Raw genomic sequence first — 16,410 nt, forward strand, 5'->3', positions numbered from 1 at the left:
AGTGACCATGGCACAAAGCCTGCTGAAACCTTCTTCTGAGTGAAACCAACACTCTCGCCCTGGGAGGGTGTGAACTAAAGCGAGGGGCAGAACTGCATGCTGACTGGCTGGGTGAAAGGCTGTTTGAGGGGATCCTATGCTGCCAGCATAGTCACTTGTCAGAGACAATGGCTGTTGGCACAGAGCTCGTGTGTGAGGGCTGGGAGAGCTGCCAGCGAAAGCAATCCTTTTTGTAATCCGTGCAGTGCTGTGCTAGGACATCAGCTGAAGTTCACTGTGGCTGACCCTCTGAAAAGGGCCTTTCACCAACAGCACACCCACACGGACAACTCAGCAAATTGGAGACTGAAGTTCTAGGGAGAGGCAAGGTGGTGTAATAGAGAAGGAATTGAAATAGGAACGAGCGAACCCTAATTTTAATTCCAACGTTGTGACTCTGATACCTCCTTTAACTTCCATTCTCCTTACTCACTTACTGGCCCTGGCACCCGGCCACCCAGCCCACAAGTCTGCGTTGAAAGCCAGCTTGTATTCAAGGCATTGGACCAGATGATGTGTGTATTCCACGATTCCCATTTATGTGCATTAGGGATAATAATAGTCCCATATACCTCAAAGTGATGTAATGAGGATGGAAACCCAGTTTCTACTTAGAAGAAATGGAAATACTTATATTTTCTTGCTTACTTCATGAACATATCAGGAGAATCAAACAAGATTGAACACTGTGAACTCAAAGCAGAAAACGGATATGTGAAAAAGTAGATATTCTGAGCAGAAAGATATACCATTGTTGATTACTTAAGGAAGAGGGAGGCCTCTCTCTATCTCTATCTTTTTCTCTCTTTCTCTGTCTCTGTGTGTGTTGGGGGGGGTCTGTGTGTAGAGAGAGAGGGGGAAGACAGAAAAAAAAAAGGAAGAGAGAGACAGAATGACAGAATCTGGGAACTGAAGAAATCTTGGGTCTTTTTTTTTTCCCTACTCTTGTCTGTTTTAACAAAAAATCAACTGTCTCAAAGCTAAAAATAGAAGATTAAACAAACATCTTCGGAGTTTTTGAGAGAACTGAAAGATAACAACTAAGCCTGTTGCTTCCAGCTAAGCTCCTGACTTCCAGCCATCGTCCAGAGTGTTTGGACTCTGAAATCCCTTACACCCCCCGGGGGTGGGACTTGGGACAGAGTTGTGTTGCACGTTAAAAGAAAATGTAAACTACAGGTCTCCGGAGTTAGAAGCAAGAAGTTTGTGTTTGGGGTTTGTTTGTTTTCTCAGATAGAAAGAGGCTGGAGAGAGACAATCCAACAACGTGAGCCACACCTGGGATGGCCTCTGGGGCCTGATCACACCCCACCCATTATCTCACCACATCTTGACACTGTGCCCAGCTTCACTCGGGAGTTTTGTTAGAGATGGGGAAGAGAGTGGATGGGAAGGGAGCTAGGATTCCCTTCTGTCCAAAACGTTCAGGAAAACAGGGAGGCAAATTAATGGGCAGAATGTCCTCAAGAGCAATTATTTCATTTTTCTTTTGAATATTTTAGCTGTTCCTTTGACTTTTAAGAATCTGGTAAAGGCAGGTGTGGTGGTGCATGCATTAATCCCAGCATTTGGGAGATAGAGGCTGGAGGATCTCTGTGAGCTCCAGGACAGTCTGGTCTACATAGCAATTTCCAGGGCTACATGGAGAGACTCTGTCTTTTAAAAATTAAATCAAAATTAAAAAAACAAAAGGAGAAAAAAAAAGAAGAAGAAGCTGTGAGCTGGAGTCACTTCTCTGTGATTTGCCTAAAAACAGAAATAGTGCCTGTTTTTACCAGTTTACTATCTGATATGTCCTCTGTCCAAAGATAATATAATAAGTTGATTTTGGGAAATAGGAGGTAAAACAGGAGTGCTCTGTATACTACATGAATTGGCCTGTTATTGCAGTAGCTCCTGGAACGGCGTACTCTCCCTCAGAAAGAATGTGTACTATGTAAATAGATACGTATGGCCTGGGTGTGGCTCAGTGGTAGGGTACATGGTAATCATGTGCTGGGCTCCTGGGTTCAATTCCAAGCACTGAACAAAAATAAAAATATTACCATTATAATAGCATATAATAGTATCTGACTTAATACAAAAATATATGCTGGGTGAGTTTTTGTTTGCTATTTTAAGTATTGATATCATTTTATTTTCTAAAATGTAGCATCGTGTGCAGTATAACCTAAGAGTGTGTCAGTATATCTGAACCCTAATAGTTCAAATGCAACATATGTTCAAGTGAACCTGAATTAGTTTAATTCAAACCCAAGGATAGCCATCTAGACACCTTGGTTTTACATGGGACTAAGGTGACAGATGCTCAGCCCTCAACGATCTTGTTTCAGAAGGCATTTTGGCATGAACAATAGCATAAAGCTATTAAGGCATTTCTGGATTTTCCTAAAAAAATAAAATAAAAAAAAGGAATGTCCCTCCCTTGTGTGGCCACACAATGTGCATTAAAGTTTATTTCTTACGTCACGATGTGCTCCTTTGTACCTTAACTAGATCTTATCCATGAACACTTGTAGGCTTTTCTCTGCATTGAGAATTTGGCATCTTCAGATCCTAAGTCACTCTGAGCTACTGTTCCCAAGGGTCAGGGCTAGACAGTGAAGTTATGAAAGAGCTGAGGAGCCTCCAAATAGGTCCTGGATGCTTAAGACATATCTTCTGCATTCCACAGCACCAAGATGGCAGGCAAATAAGAAAAACAAAGGCCATCTCTGTGGCAGAGTACTTGGTGTGACATCCGGATTGAAAAAGAAGAAGAACCTACATCTTAGTGACACAAACTTATGTTCAGTTCAGAATTATGTTCAGTTCACAAACTTCTGTATAATTCCTGGGCAAAATAAGATTTAAAGAAATTTGACACGTGTATTATGACCTTCTATCACTTGTGCTGGGTAACTTTTGTTTTGTTGTTTGTTCAGCTCGACGCAGAGTCATCTGGAAGGAGGGGGCCTCAGATGAGAACATGCTTCGTCAGATCTACCTGTAGGGAAATCAGTGAGGCCTTCTCTTGATTCATGGTTGATAGGGAGTGCCCCAGGACACTTTGGGCAGTGCCAACCATGGGCTGGAGGCCCTGAGTTGTATGAGAAAGTACATAGAGCCAGCCAGCGAGCAGTGTTCCTCAGTGAGCTCTGCTTCAACCTGTGCCTCCCAATTCCTACCCTGACTTCTCTCAATAATGGACTGCAATTCGGAAGAGTAAGCCAAATAAACTCTTTCCCCCAAATTGCTTTTGGCCATGATATTTATCACAGTGAATGAAAGATATCACTTGACTATACCAAGCTGTTAATAAAAGCAGTAATAGTTGTATTTGATTAGTGGTAAGGTAGTTTCCCCCAAAACTTTGCTATACTCTTAAATAATAGCCTGTTGGTCACTCTTTAGCTAGTCAAAGGATTTCAGTTCTGACTTTCTGAGATGTTTAGTAAAACTTCCTTAGGGGGTCATCTGTTAGTTCTCACCTGCTTCACTCAGTGTTCCTTGGACTGCTTTCCAATTCTTGGGTTGATCCTTAATTCCGAGCATTTAGTTGCTATCTCTCCCCTGCAAAGGTTGGTGAGGAAAGGTGACAGGGGTTCTGGTGAGTGGAGCATATGTGAGTAGAAATGAGCTGGAAGACTGCTCAGAACACCATACATCTATCTCACAGCTCTTTGGGGCTTCTTAGGCCAGATGGAGTGGTATGCTTAGAGCATGTGCTCTGGAGGAAGACTGCTAAATTCATTTCTTACAACCATTCTGTCTTGGCCCTTTAATCTTGGGATTAAATTATATTTTCTGCAAAGTACTGGGAACGAATACACTAAATGTTACCTGTAACCACTCACCAGCACCATGTTGAGATACCAAAAAGAGTATTCTCTCACGTTTGGATGGCTGCCCTTTAAAGCAGCGTTTGAACCCATGCACTGTACAATGAGTGATCCCTGGAGTGATCACAGCAGGACTAAGCCCCTTTCTGTGTCATTTCAACAGAAAAAAATGGAGACCTAGCTACCCACTAGAGGATGCATGTGGTCTGTGGCTGAGTCTAAGCCCCTACTGCTTCCCCTTTGTCCTGCCTACTGTCTTCTGTGGCTCGTGGCTTTGATGCTTCCCTCTTCCTGGTTTGCAGTTCGCTGTCATCAGCAGTCCTGTTTCCTGTTTTGTCATTGTCCAGCTGCTTGTCCGGCACCTCTAACTCCTTCCTCTTCCCCTCTAGAGGATGTCGACATTTCCAGTACAGACGGGCAATGCCACCAGCTCCTCTGGCTGCAGCTTTTTCTTTTTTAAACCTCCTTTGAAGCTTCGTAAGTTTCCTGTAATGACTGTGTCTCTGTTTTGGCTATTTTAGTATTCATGTGGCTTTTGATTTTGATCTGGATTCACATCTTCTAGCCAAAAACCATCTCCAACAAGTAGTTTGGGGTTTTGCTGGAAGGTAATTTGAATTTGTTTACAAGATCACCAACTCCCAATTTAGATGTCCTAAGACTTCTGGAGGGGCGTGGCCTTCCCAGAGTGCCTTGCTCTTATTATCTCTAAGCTGTGTTATTAGGCAGGGATGGGCTGTTTTGTTTGTGAGCTAATCCTGCTCCTTATAATTCTAAGTACTTACTGCTGAATCAGGAGAAGTAGGAACATCACTTCAGCAGAGCTGAAGAATTAAACCTCAAACACAGACACAGCTGCATGACATGATAGAGCTATGACAGTTATAAGTCTCTCTCACACACACAGGAACACACACATACACACATACATATACACATATACAAACACATGTACACACATACACACATATACACCCATGTATACACATACTCACATGTACAAACATACATACATACATGTATACACATATATACACATACACATATGCCATATAGAGCACACACACAAACACACACACACACACACACACATATACCACATAGAGCACAGGACTATTTCATCATAGTCATCTGACATCTTTCCTGCAGGAAGCCACAAATACAAAATAGATATGAACAAAAATAGCTCAGTTGTCATAACAGAGGAGGAAAGATTTCTATCTTCTCCTCCCTCCTCTCCCCCTCCTTCCCCTTTTCCTCTCCCTACTATGTCTCTCTATCTATCTCTGTATCACTTCTTGCCCTTCTCGTCTGTTATCACTTCTCATATGAAAACACTCCCAATCCTTTCACTGGCTGCTCTCAGTGACTAGGTTCCTGCAGAGTTTGTTCCCTTTTGTGCTTCAGGTGCTCCCAGACGGGCTCAGATAGGCCCCGGCCACCCAGAACCTTCTGTTGGAGTGGGGTTCATTTTTCACCACTGGGTGCTAGAAATCTTCTTTTAAGAAAACGCTAGTGTGGCTCAAGATTCCGCAAGGAGAATGTGAGGCAGGGAGAAGGCTGGGCTTACCTACCTGTGGCCCATCTTGAGGTTCCCTAAGAAGCCAGAGGCAGCACAGAGCCACTTCCTTCCTGTTTCTGTTGCTCAGAACTCACAGCCAAACACTAGGACCTAACAAATCTGTCGCCTTCCCACTGCGCAGAGACTTTCGCTTTGTTGCTTCTTTTCATCAGATGAGGTTCTTCGTGTCTAACAGTGCTTCTGCCTGGCACCCCTGCAGCTACAAGCCGACTTCCAGCTCTGGCTTGCTGTGGTTCTCTCCTCAGAAAGACTTTTGTCGAGACTGCCGTGTCACTTTTTAGACTGCCTGAGACGTTTATCGGAGACCAGCCATTCAAAAGCCGCCGTTTAAAGGTCTGGGAACACGGCTGTGTCGGCAAAGTAGGGCCATGCAAGTGTAAAGACCTAAGTTTGGAGCCCCAGCACCCATGTGAAAAGCCGAGAAGCAGCAGCACACACATGTAAACCCCCGGGCTGGGGAGGCTGAGGCAAAGATCCCTGGGGCCTCTGAAGACAGCCGGTGGAGCTGAATGGGTGAGCTCCAGGGTCAGCGAGAAGCGCTGTCTTAAAAATAAGGTGAAAAGCAATTGATGATTTGAAAAATACCCAGGACTGACCTCTGGACCCCACACATGCAAACACATGCATACACATGTACCTGACACACACACACACAGTCATGCACACACAGCCAACACGAGACTTGCAATCGAATCTACACTTTAGTCTTTTCTATTCTTTTGAATTACATAGCTAGGTATTGAAAAATTTTAAAGCCCTACTTCTTGACTTTTCCCGAGATGACTTCACCTAAAAGCAGCTGAGGCCAAGCCCGGGCCCTTCTTTGTAAACAACCAACAGGAGACATGACAACCCGTAATGAGTGCAATCTGGGCTGTTTCTGGCAGTTTGTGTGGGTAAAATAATCAGAAGCTAATTTGAGCACAAAGGAAATGAAGAAAGCTTCGTACCAGTGAAAGAACCCGGAGAAAATCAGGGTCAGGCAGGGTCCTTCTGTGCAGCTGGGCTCTGTCCTGTGCCAGGCTTCTCTGCCCAAATACCCCATTTGTTATCTGTGTGGGAGTTAAGGAGGGGATGGAAAACAGCAGCTGAGAGACTGCCCAGGTTCTAGTCCCCCCTGTATCAGTTATTCGCTGCATGCTTTTTTTTTTTTTTTTTTTTTTTGGTAGCCAGAAATGCTGAATAACAACAGCATTTGCCTCGTAGAGTTGTCTCTGGGTTTCAGTGAGAGATTCTGTATAAAGCATGCTGTTCAGCAAATCTCCCAGTTCAGTAAAAGGAGTGCAGAATGACTGAGGAAGACACAAAATGTCCTTGTATGGCTTCCACACCACATATACCACACACACACACACTCACATGGATGCAGGGCAGTGTGAAATTGACAGGAGTAAGGATGCACACTTTCTCTGTTGCAGCAAATAATACATCCCGTGGTTTGGATCTAGCTAGACAAGAGCCTGAAGCTCGGGAGGAAAGAGGATGAGCCTAACCAACACAAGACAAATGGTGAACAGCAGTGAAGTCCTTCAGTCATTCTCTTGTGGTATGGTTTGTAGTATTCCTGGGAAGTAGTGCTGTGGCTTTCTTTTCTAATATGTGACTTCTGTATAACGCAAGGAAAACGATCATGCTCGGAGTCCTCTATAAAGTCGAGCATGTACATGCTTAAACACGGAGACAGGTGAAGAATGACAGGAAGAATAACTTCCATTCCAACAAGGCACAGAGGCAATGGATTCCCCTCTCCACACACAAAATAAGCTGCTGTGAAATACACTGCTGTGGAGTGATCTGTCTGAAAACAGTGATTGGAGAGTGTTGGATTACCAGAAACCAAGAACCAGTCCTTTAGAGCCTCTTGCGCAAGGCCTGTTATGCAGCAGCGGAGAATCATGCTCATCTGTTACTTCACACATAGCCCTGTGCCTCCTAGTCAGCGCAAACTGATTCCCCCATCACCACGGTGCACAACCAGGACCTGTATGCTCACGAGTCATAGCTTCCAAGAGCTGGAAGGGTTCACAGAAGGTGATGGCAGTCGGTGCTGTACACTTCCCTTCCGGTACTGATTAACGTCCCAAGGAGACTTTGAAGTTTTTAATTATTCTTAAATCTTTGTATTAACTAGACTACTTAGTCACCTATTTCTATGTTCACTAAATCCCCATCTGATTTAAAAATGTACTTGCAACCAAATAGTTTCTGATTGGACCTTCGACCCTCTTCGTGAGATGGAACCCATTCCTGCCACTATTGACAGAGCCAGGAAGCTGTGGCTAGGGAGATCATGGGCCATGGGAGAAAAGTGAATACTGTTATTCTGTTTAATGGACCGAGTGTTAAAATGGCTCCTCGTGACTCATTGCTGCGTCCACAGATCAGCGCATCTCTCAACGCTCATCAGAGAAGCTTCTTCTTGCAGCCGGTGGCAATTGACAGAGATCCACAGCAGGTCGATGTGAAAAGAGTAAGACTGTGTGGAGTGCTCAGCCCTAAACGGGAGGTCCATATCGTTCCCCTACCCCTACCCCAAGGTGGGAGTATTGTGAGAGCTATAGGCAGAGGGGGACCTCGGGAAACAGTGTTTCCCAGATGCAACAGGGGAGTTAGACATGAGCTCTCAGGGGCTGTGACAGCATACACAAGACTCACGCGGGCTCTAGCCAAACACAGTTCCAGTGTGGAAGTAGACAGGTAGTCAGAGGGGAAGGAAATCCCATCCCTAGCTGAAGAGCTATTAGCTTCTGGGAGAGGGAGAGTGACCTCTCTCTAATGACATGACTCCAGGGAGGTGGACCACACTGCAAGGCAGGCCTCTCTCCCACGAGTAGCTGAACAATACAAACTGGTCAGGGATGGGGAGAGAACTCAAAAGATGAAGGGTAGAGAGGTTAGAGGAGAGAGGGTGGAGACGGAAGAAGCTGGGGGGGTCAATATGACAAAAATACGTGATATAAAATTCCTAAAGAATTAAGATAGAAGTTGAGAAAACAGTGATTTATTAGAGGTGACTCACAGGAGTCAATCTCCGAAGTAAGATGGTGTCAGCAGGGCATCTAAAGAAACAGACCTAACGTTTTCTGAATTCTATCCAGGTCCTCTTGGGGTAGACAAATGCTAAAAATGAAAGAAACGACAATGTGCTTTTGTTCATCGTGGGCTCATGGGGAAAGTCCTATCACATCCTCAGTTGGTTGCTATGGAGGCAGCCAGAGATGAGCTCAGCTAATGAATTTGGGCTGACATTGTTGTGGGATGGTAGGACAGTGGCAATTAGTAGACAACGGGGTGTTAGGTTTGTGTCCCAAACAAAAGCAGAAGGATCACAACACAATTTGCCAACCTAAAACCCCAAGGACCCATAGGAAAAGCGTTCTTTTTCAACCCCTTGAGAATATTCCCAAACATCAGCTGAAGGAGCTATGCATACTGTTTTATCCATGTGCCTTATCGTCTGCAAAGATCCCAGAGAGAGCAATTTACCTGCACGTTGTAGCCAGGGCACAAGGGAAGGTAACTATTTTTGGAAGTAGCTGAGTTTTGGAATACCTTTGAAGACCTGTATTCCATCCTTGTGGGATTTTTGAAAATACCTGGTGGTCATTGTAGAACTTGTACCAATTATCAGGTCTGGTGGAAAGGGTTAAAGAACTAGCCACCATGGTTTTGTTTAAAAAAAAAAAAAAAAAAAAAGACAATGATTATATCACTGTCTGTTCTCTTCTGTACTATGGACATAATTTCTTTTTCCTGTTCAGAGCTTCCTGCTTAGTATTGGTCTGAGCATGGGGGAAAGCCATCACTCAAATTCTGTAACAACAAACTGCAAGCTAAGGCTTTTCTATGCTTTGTTTAATTTTCCTGAAATGCCCCGTTTTCCAGAAATGATTTATTGGTGACCCGGCATGTTTTTCATCTTACTCAACACTCCCTTGGGGACGTAGTTAAAAATGCAATTTAACTGCAATTCTCCTGAGTAGGGAAGTGATGAGTCGTGGCAATGAACCCACAGCACAGATTTGAGCAACTGTGCGCTGTTGACTCTCTGCTAGCCTTTCATAACAGAACTTTCAAAACAGCCCAGCCATTCTGCAAACAGCGTGCATTTCATGGAAGCCTGGCTGGCTTCATGCTTGCCTTTCTTCAGGCCACATTGATCTAACCAGCAATGTCTTTGTGTCATGATGCAGAAAGTTGGCAAGTATACACAGGCACAATGCTGAAGGCCAACTTCTATGTGGGGGAAGGGATCAGAGAGAGGATCAAAGCTCTGCATGATGGTGACTGATCCTCTCTGACATCAGTTTCTTGCGACAGAGTGCACTGATTGCTGTTGTCTCTCTGGCAGTGAATATGGCATGTTGTTGTCAGGAGAAAAAAAAATGAAAATTTTGGTGCTAACTTGAAATTTCTTCTGGTGCTAAACTGTATAGAAAATAGAAGCCTGTGTACTTGACTTCTTTGCTTTCAGAGGCATTCTCCTCTAGTTAGGAAAATGACCACAGTCTCTAAAGATGCAACTGTTTTAATGGAAAGATGGAAAGGTTCAATGTCAAATTCACTATTAGGATATTGTACTAAATAAATTTACAAACTTTAAATACAGTGCATGTTGTTGATTGCTTATTGGACAAAGTAGTTTTCTTGTTTCTTTTTCTCCTTTCCTCCCATCTAGTCATGAGCCTGAGAAAAGCCGATTCTAGTTTCAAGGAGTGGTCTATATAATGTCATGTCCCTCTCAGCAATAGACTCAAGAATGGCTATGTGGTTCGATTATGGTCAGGAAGGGGCGAGTGTGTGTGTGTGTGTGTGTGTGTGTGTGTGTGTATTTACTGGACGATAACACTATTTCTTTGTTGCCTTCAGAAAAGTCATGGGAATCCCTGTTTTGTTTTTACGGTTTTTGAGGAGAAATGAAGAGGCATGTACTTCTAACAACTCTTATGGTCAATCCATGCCTGTGAGACCTCTTATGATTACCCAATGTCCAAAAGGCAAATGAATACTATGTATCGGTGATACACACAAGCCGATGAATTGATCAATAGTATGCTTCCTTATTTTTTTTACACCATTCAAATCCAACTTCTGCAGGCGGCTGAAGGTTCCTATCCATGGGGAGTTATTCTGCCTGCCAGGTCTCTGTCTGCAATCCTCATCTCTCATAGATTTACTCTGTTCTCTGCTTCTCTCCTTTCTTTTATAATGGACCCCAATCTTGGCCGTGACTCTCATGCTCCCCACCTAACACTTTCCCTCCTGCTTTCCCTCCTTCCTCTGCTTCCTTCTTTCTCCCTAGCAGCACGACCCACAGGAATATATTATCCAGGATCAAACAGGAGGACCTGGTTAAGGATGGAGCTGAGCGGTAGACCTCATGTTTTGCATCCATATGACCTAGCACTGCCACCACCAAACAAACAAACAAATAACACAAACAAACCAAAACAACACAGAGGAAACACTGTTGGATTAGATTGAATTGGCTCCTTAGCCTCTTTTGTTCTTGCGCCATGAGCAACCCTCTCCTCCTAGCAACCATTACATTTTATGGGGGGAAAAACAGCTTTTTTGTCTCCTAAAGTCGACCATTCAAAAACTCTGTTTTCAAGCTAGGGGCAGGTATGGGCGCCTATAGTCCCACTCACACAGAGGCTGAGGCAAAAGGGCCCTGTAAGACCAGGAGTTTCAGTTATGCCTTGCCACACCCTACCCCCAATAAAACATTTAAAATAACCTTTGGCATTCATTAAAATGTCATGCTCGATGGCTTCCAAAGCTTTTAAGGATGATAACTACATGAACACTACCCCCAAGATGAGCTATAGAAATGGGCGCGGACAATATAGTATCTCACCCAGTATGTGCAGAATAAATAGAAGCACACAAACAAGTCATGGAGCATACCTTTCCTGTCTGTGATACTTCAGGACATTTTCTCTTTTGTTCTTAAAAAAAATGTTTATCTATTTAAAATTTGATCTAATGTACAGTTGGGATCACCAAAACAAAAACAAACAAAACCCCAAGACTTTCTTGCCTCGAAGTGCCTCTGTTGGGAATGTGATAAGCTGAGGGATCTTATGGAACTTCAGAAAATGCACTAAAATAGACCAGAAGGGAGTCTACCTCTTTCTTAAAAAATTAGAAGAAGCAAAAGAAGTAAGAATATATGAATGTTGACACATGAACTGGTCAAAGTGATTTTTAAAGAATGTGTTTGTGTGTGTGAGAGAGAGAGAAAGAGAGTGTGTGTGTGTCACACGGGTGCTAGTTATCTTACCTCTGGTCCTCAGGATTGAGTAACAAGCACTCTTAACCACTAAGCCACCACTCCAAGGCCACAGTAAGTGTTTAAAGAAGCAGCCATTATAGCCATTTCAGATCGCCTGGGAGTGAGGACTGTGTCTGCGGAACACCATCCTAACTTTTGAAAGATACGGATTTTTCAGGGTCAGCTTCCTGGCCGCACTTTCGTGTTTAACCTCCAAGGCCACTAAATACCTGCACTGTAACCAGTTAGTAATGATGTTGCTTCCTTAAGAGCTAGAAATAGATTATCTGTGAGCAGCCGCTTCCACACTCTGGACTGTGGTCAAATGTGTTGGTTTTCCTGTTGATAAGCAGCCATTATCAGTTGGAACCACTCAGCCTGCAATGCACAAAGTCCATAAACTCCACATAAACTCCACAAGCTGTTTAAGGATCATATGACACATGGCATAGTTCCCATAGAGACTGTCAATCACATTACAACACACCATTATTTTGAGTTTTGAAGACATGGAACCATCTCTTGTCTAAGTAGTTCACTTGGAAATTTTAGGCCCAAGATGAATTTTTAAATTTCCATGAATGGGAACAAGAGTAAGAGTGTTCTGCCTACAAGACTGCACATGTGTGTATACAGACTCATGCACACATACAGGGCTTTTGCACAGTACTTTACAGTGGCTCACACCTATAATTTCAACATTGGTGAGACAAAGCAGAAAGATCTGGAGCTTGGAGCCAGCCTGGGCCCATAGTGTGGACAAGCTTAGGCTCCACAGGAAGACCATGTCATAGGTAGGCAGAGGATGTGGCTGGGGGTAATGCACTTGCTTCAAGTGGGAGGGCTAGGTTTTTCACACCAGGCACATAAAATCCATGCAGGGCCCCTCAGGGCAAGCTGGTTGGTTGATTCTGCTGGAACTGCCAAGCCCTTGGTTTGGTGAGATATCTTGCCTCAGTGAAATAAAGTGAAGAGCAATCAAAAAAGACTTCCAAAGTCAACATCAGACCTCTGCATACATGCACACACACACACAGACATGTATGCTCTCTCTCTCTCTCTCTCTCTCTCACACACACACACACACACAGAGACATGTATGCTCTCTCTCTCTCTCTCTCTCTCTCTCACACACACACACACACACACACACACACACATTCTTACATGAGCCCATATGTACTTAAGCTTACATAGACACACATACATGCAAACAAAATTATAAAAAGAATTAAAGACATGTGAGCAGCCTGTGTGTCCACAGGTTAGGCACAGTGATACCTCACAACCACCTGGCCAGTGCTCACTGATGATGGTGGTCACTATCTGCTTCCTCACTACCAGTAATGCTTTCTCTCTTCATGACTTCTCGAAAATGCTTCCAGAATCCACATAGGTCATAGGCCACGGACCTAAGATAAGGAATAATAATGTGGAAGAAACACATTTCTAATTCAGTATGTGTGTGTGTGTGTGTGTGTGAATGTGTAGGTAAAAGCTCTTGTCTCTCTCCCGTAAAGAAACTTCCTTTGAAATAAACACACTGAAAAATAATGAGAGGAAACTTCACAAAGTCAGAAGAGGATGTCAGGAAACGGGATGTGAGGCTGTTTTCATTTTCTGAAGTGTTTTCTTAATTAATCATATGTATTTATAACTTCAGTAACTCCTGATTAACCATATGTACTTGCAACTCACTTTAAGGGACAATTTCACTATTCCCTTTCCTTAAAACCTAGTCTGTGAAATGATAAAACAGTTGTCAAGAAAGGTAGCCACTTTAATGATTTCCGGTTTGTTTCCCAGCAGCGTCGGAGTCTTGATACCATGTTTCTGTAATCCTAAAAGTACGCTCACCACGTTTTCTTCCCTTCTTCCTCCACAGAACCTACAGCACTCTCAGCCGCCCCATGCTCACTTGAAGGGGCACCCCACACTCATGCGAAGGGGTATAAAACTAATGCACCTTATGGAAGCAACAGGGATGGTTGGTTTTGTTCCATTAAATTCTGACTCTTGCTTCGTTTAAAGAAGGATTTAAAACAAAGAGACAAGTCAATAAATGCTCTGAAGGCCCTCACTGCACACAGATACGTTAAGGCACTGGACCTTCCTGTAGGCACAGGCACCCAAATGTACCGCCTGACGCTTTCCCTGCCTCTAGGAGAAGGGACTCTGCAGCCCCTGATAGTTGCTGGATGGCTTGCTTCCTCTGCTAGGTTGAAGCAGTCTAGCTGCAAACAAAATCCCAGAATTCCCACCTGGCCAGAGGCCAGAATAAACACGATCTTGTTCTGCCGTCCTCTGCTCTGTTGACCAGACAGATGTATCAGGTTGAGGGTGGGTTTCTTTATTACTGTCTTTGACTTAACTCAGACCTTTGCCTCAAAGAATAAAGTCAAGACCATCTTCCACAGGTTTATGAATCAAACAGCTAACAAGATAACTATTTAAGCTCTATCCTAGAACTTCCCATTCAAGGGGCAGGAAGTGGCTTCCTACTAATAAAGCAGCCTCTCTTTACTCCTTAATAAAAATTCTAGGAAAATATTTATGGCAGACATGTGTTGTTTTCATCTGCCCAGCACCCATTCCTCTGGAAAAACCACTACTCCCCTTTCTGCCAATCCCCATATTCTATCTCTACTCCAGACACAGCAGTAGCATGTAAGTCTGGCCAAGTCTAACGTTCTGCTTTACATTAAAATACTGGTGTGGAGATAAGACTTTCTCTGAGGACTCTAAAGAAGGGCAAATCTCAGAGCAGACAGCTGCTGTTGTCACACATGGAGGACACACAGGAGTCTCAGTTACAGGAGAAAGCAGAAGAAAGATGAGGACAAAAGAGGAGGATTAGGAAATCGGAAGAGAGAAGAGGGGGAAGAAGACAGAAAGGATAAGAAAAGGAGGAAGAAGATGGGAAGGAGAGAAAGACGAGATGAATAAGAGAAAGGAGAGGAGGGGAAAGAAGAAAAGAGGGGAGGGAAAGGAAGACAGGAAGAAAAAGGAAAAAGAGGAGAAGGATGTGAAATTGGAGGAAAATAGACTAAAGGAGGAAGAAAAGCAGGAACAGCAGGGTGAAGAAGAGCAATTTAATCTAAACTCAAAGGAGCCATGATTGAGGACAGCTGATTTCTGAGCGTCCTCAATACTTGTGTCAAAGGCCCAAACTACAACAATTCAGTTTAATGACCTCAGCTGACTTTATTTTCAATTCTGGAATTGGGCAACACTTTGTCCTATAAAATAGAGTAAGTGTTCCCAGGGGTTGAGCAGACAAAGTCGGTTTTATGGACAAAGGGACGCTAAAGAAAGCAGAAACAAAGGAGCAGAAAATGAATTATTTTCAATACTGAGGTTGTAAAGCACAAATGGGAGGACAGAACAATAGGGCCACAGCTGTTTAGCTGACATGGTGCTACTTCAGGTCACCATCTTGGGAGAGCAGGGAAGCAGAGGGACTTCACTACCCTGTTGGTAGAAATTGGCCTGTTTGTGAAATTCAGCTGTTAGGGTTCTCCTATCCTGCTGTCTCAGATGGCCAGCTAGGTAGCTTCACTCCAGCTGGACAACGAGATTGTGTAGTGTGACTGAGTCCATTTTCATTTTTAGAGAGATCCATTAGCGCCTGTTGGAGGAGCTCAGCCTGAAACAATAGCCTCTTGTAACTTGTGTAACACTTGAGTCATGCAGCTTCTTTCTTTCTGAGATACGAAAGCCAGAGAAGCCGAACAGGACAAGCAGTTGCTCATTTATTTCTTCATTTAACAAATATTTACTGCACACCCTGATGGTTTGAAACTAAGATGTCTCCACACTCTCCGTGTTGGATTCTTGGTCTCCAGCTGGTAATGCTGTTTTGGGAAGTGGTGACTGCCTGAAGGAAGTAGATCTCTAGGCTACTGGTATCATGTCCCAGGTCCCTCCATTGTCACTTTCTGCTTCCTATATGCTGTGAGATGAACAGCCTGCTCTATATGTACTAGCCACCATGATGGAAGCAAATAATGGCTCTGAAAGTAGCCAAAACAAATCTTTTGTCCCTTAAGTTATTTCTGCATGGTATTTTGGTCACTGCTACAAAAAAAAAAAAAAAAAAAAAAAAAAAAAATCTAGCTGAAAAAAAGCTGGTACCAGAGAAGTGAGGTCAATGTAACTAGAACATAACAATGTTTTGAGTGTGGAGGGCCGGAAAGGCAATAGCAATGTGTAAAATCTGCACTCAGGAGCTTTTGTGTTGAAATGAGACTCAGGAGAACATAGACCAGCGGTCATTCTTGTCATATCTTGGTCAATAATTTATTCATAATTTGTCCATGTCCTGAGATTCTTCACGAAGATGAATTTGTAAGTAATTTTGACTGGTTAGCACTCCTGCTGTGTGTGAATACTGTTGGCTGCTTTTAGACAGGTTGACTGTGAGAACTGGAAACCGAAAGATTTAAAAAAGCATGCCATTTGATCAGAAAAGAAATGTGTTTAAAAACTGTGTTCAAAAACGGTGTGATCATTAAGGATATTGACAGCATTTTTTTTTTCCAAACCTTTGTTTTTTGAAATAGGAAAGACTTCAAGAACATTCAGAAATTAGCTGGACACAGCCCTCCACGGTAACATTGAGAGGCTGAATAACTCCAAAGCCCCCGAGAGAACCCCGAAAGGCCCCATCTCTTTGGCTAATCGGACTCCAT

At 43.5% G+C, this 16,410-nt stretch overlaps 1 long non-coding RNA gene and 1 other non-coding gene across 3 annotated transcripts in view; one reads left to right on the top strand and one right to left on the bottom strand.

Annotated features, from left to right (window-relative positions):
* Positions 1-16,410, bottom strand: part of LOC132653199 (uncharacterized) — a 95,607-nt gene that overhangs the window by 8,982 nt on the left and 70,215 nt on the right. The gene's annotated exons all lie outside the window — the stretch shown is intronic.
* Positions 1,766-1,954, top strand: LOC132653370 (U2 spliceosomal RNA). The gene has a single exon (XR_009591131.1). It is a non-coding gene; the product is annotated as a U2 spliceosomal RNA (small nuclear RNA).

Source organism: Meriones unguiculatus, chromosome 3 (genome assembly GCF_030254825.1).
Source record: "Meriones unguiculatus strain TT.TT164.6M chromosome 3, Bangor_MerUng_6.1, whole genome shotgun sequence".
NCBI lineage: Eukaryota > Metazoa > Chordata > Mammalia > Rodentia > Muridae > Meriones > Meriones unguiculatus.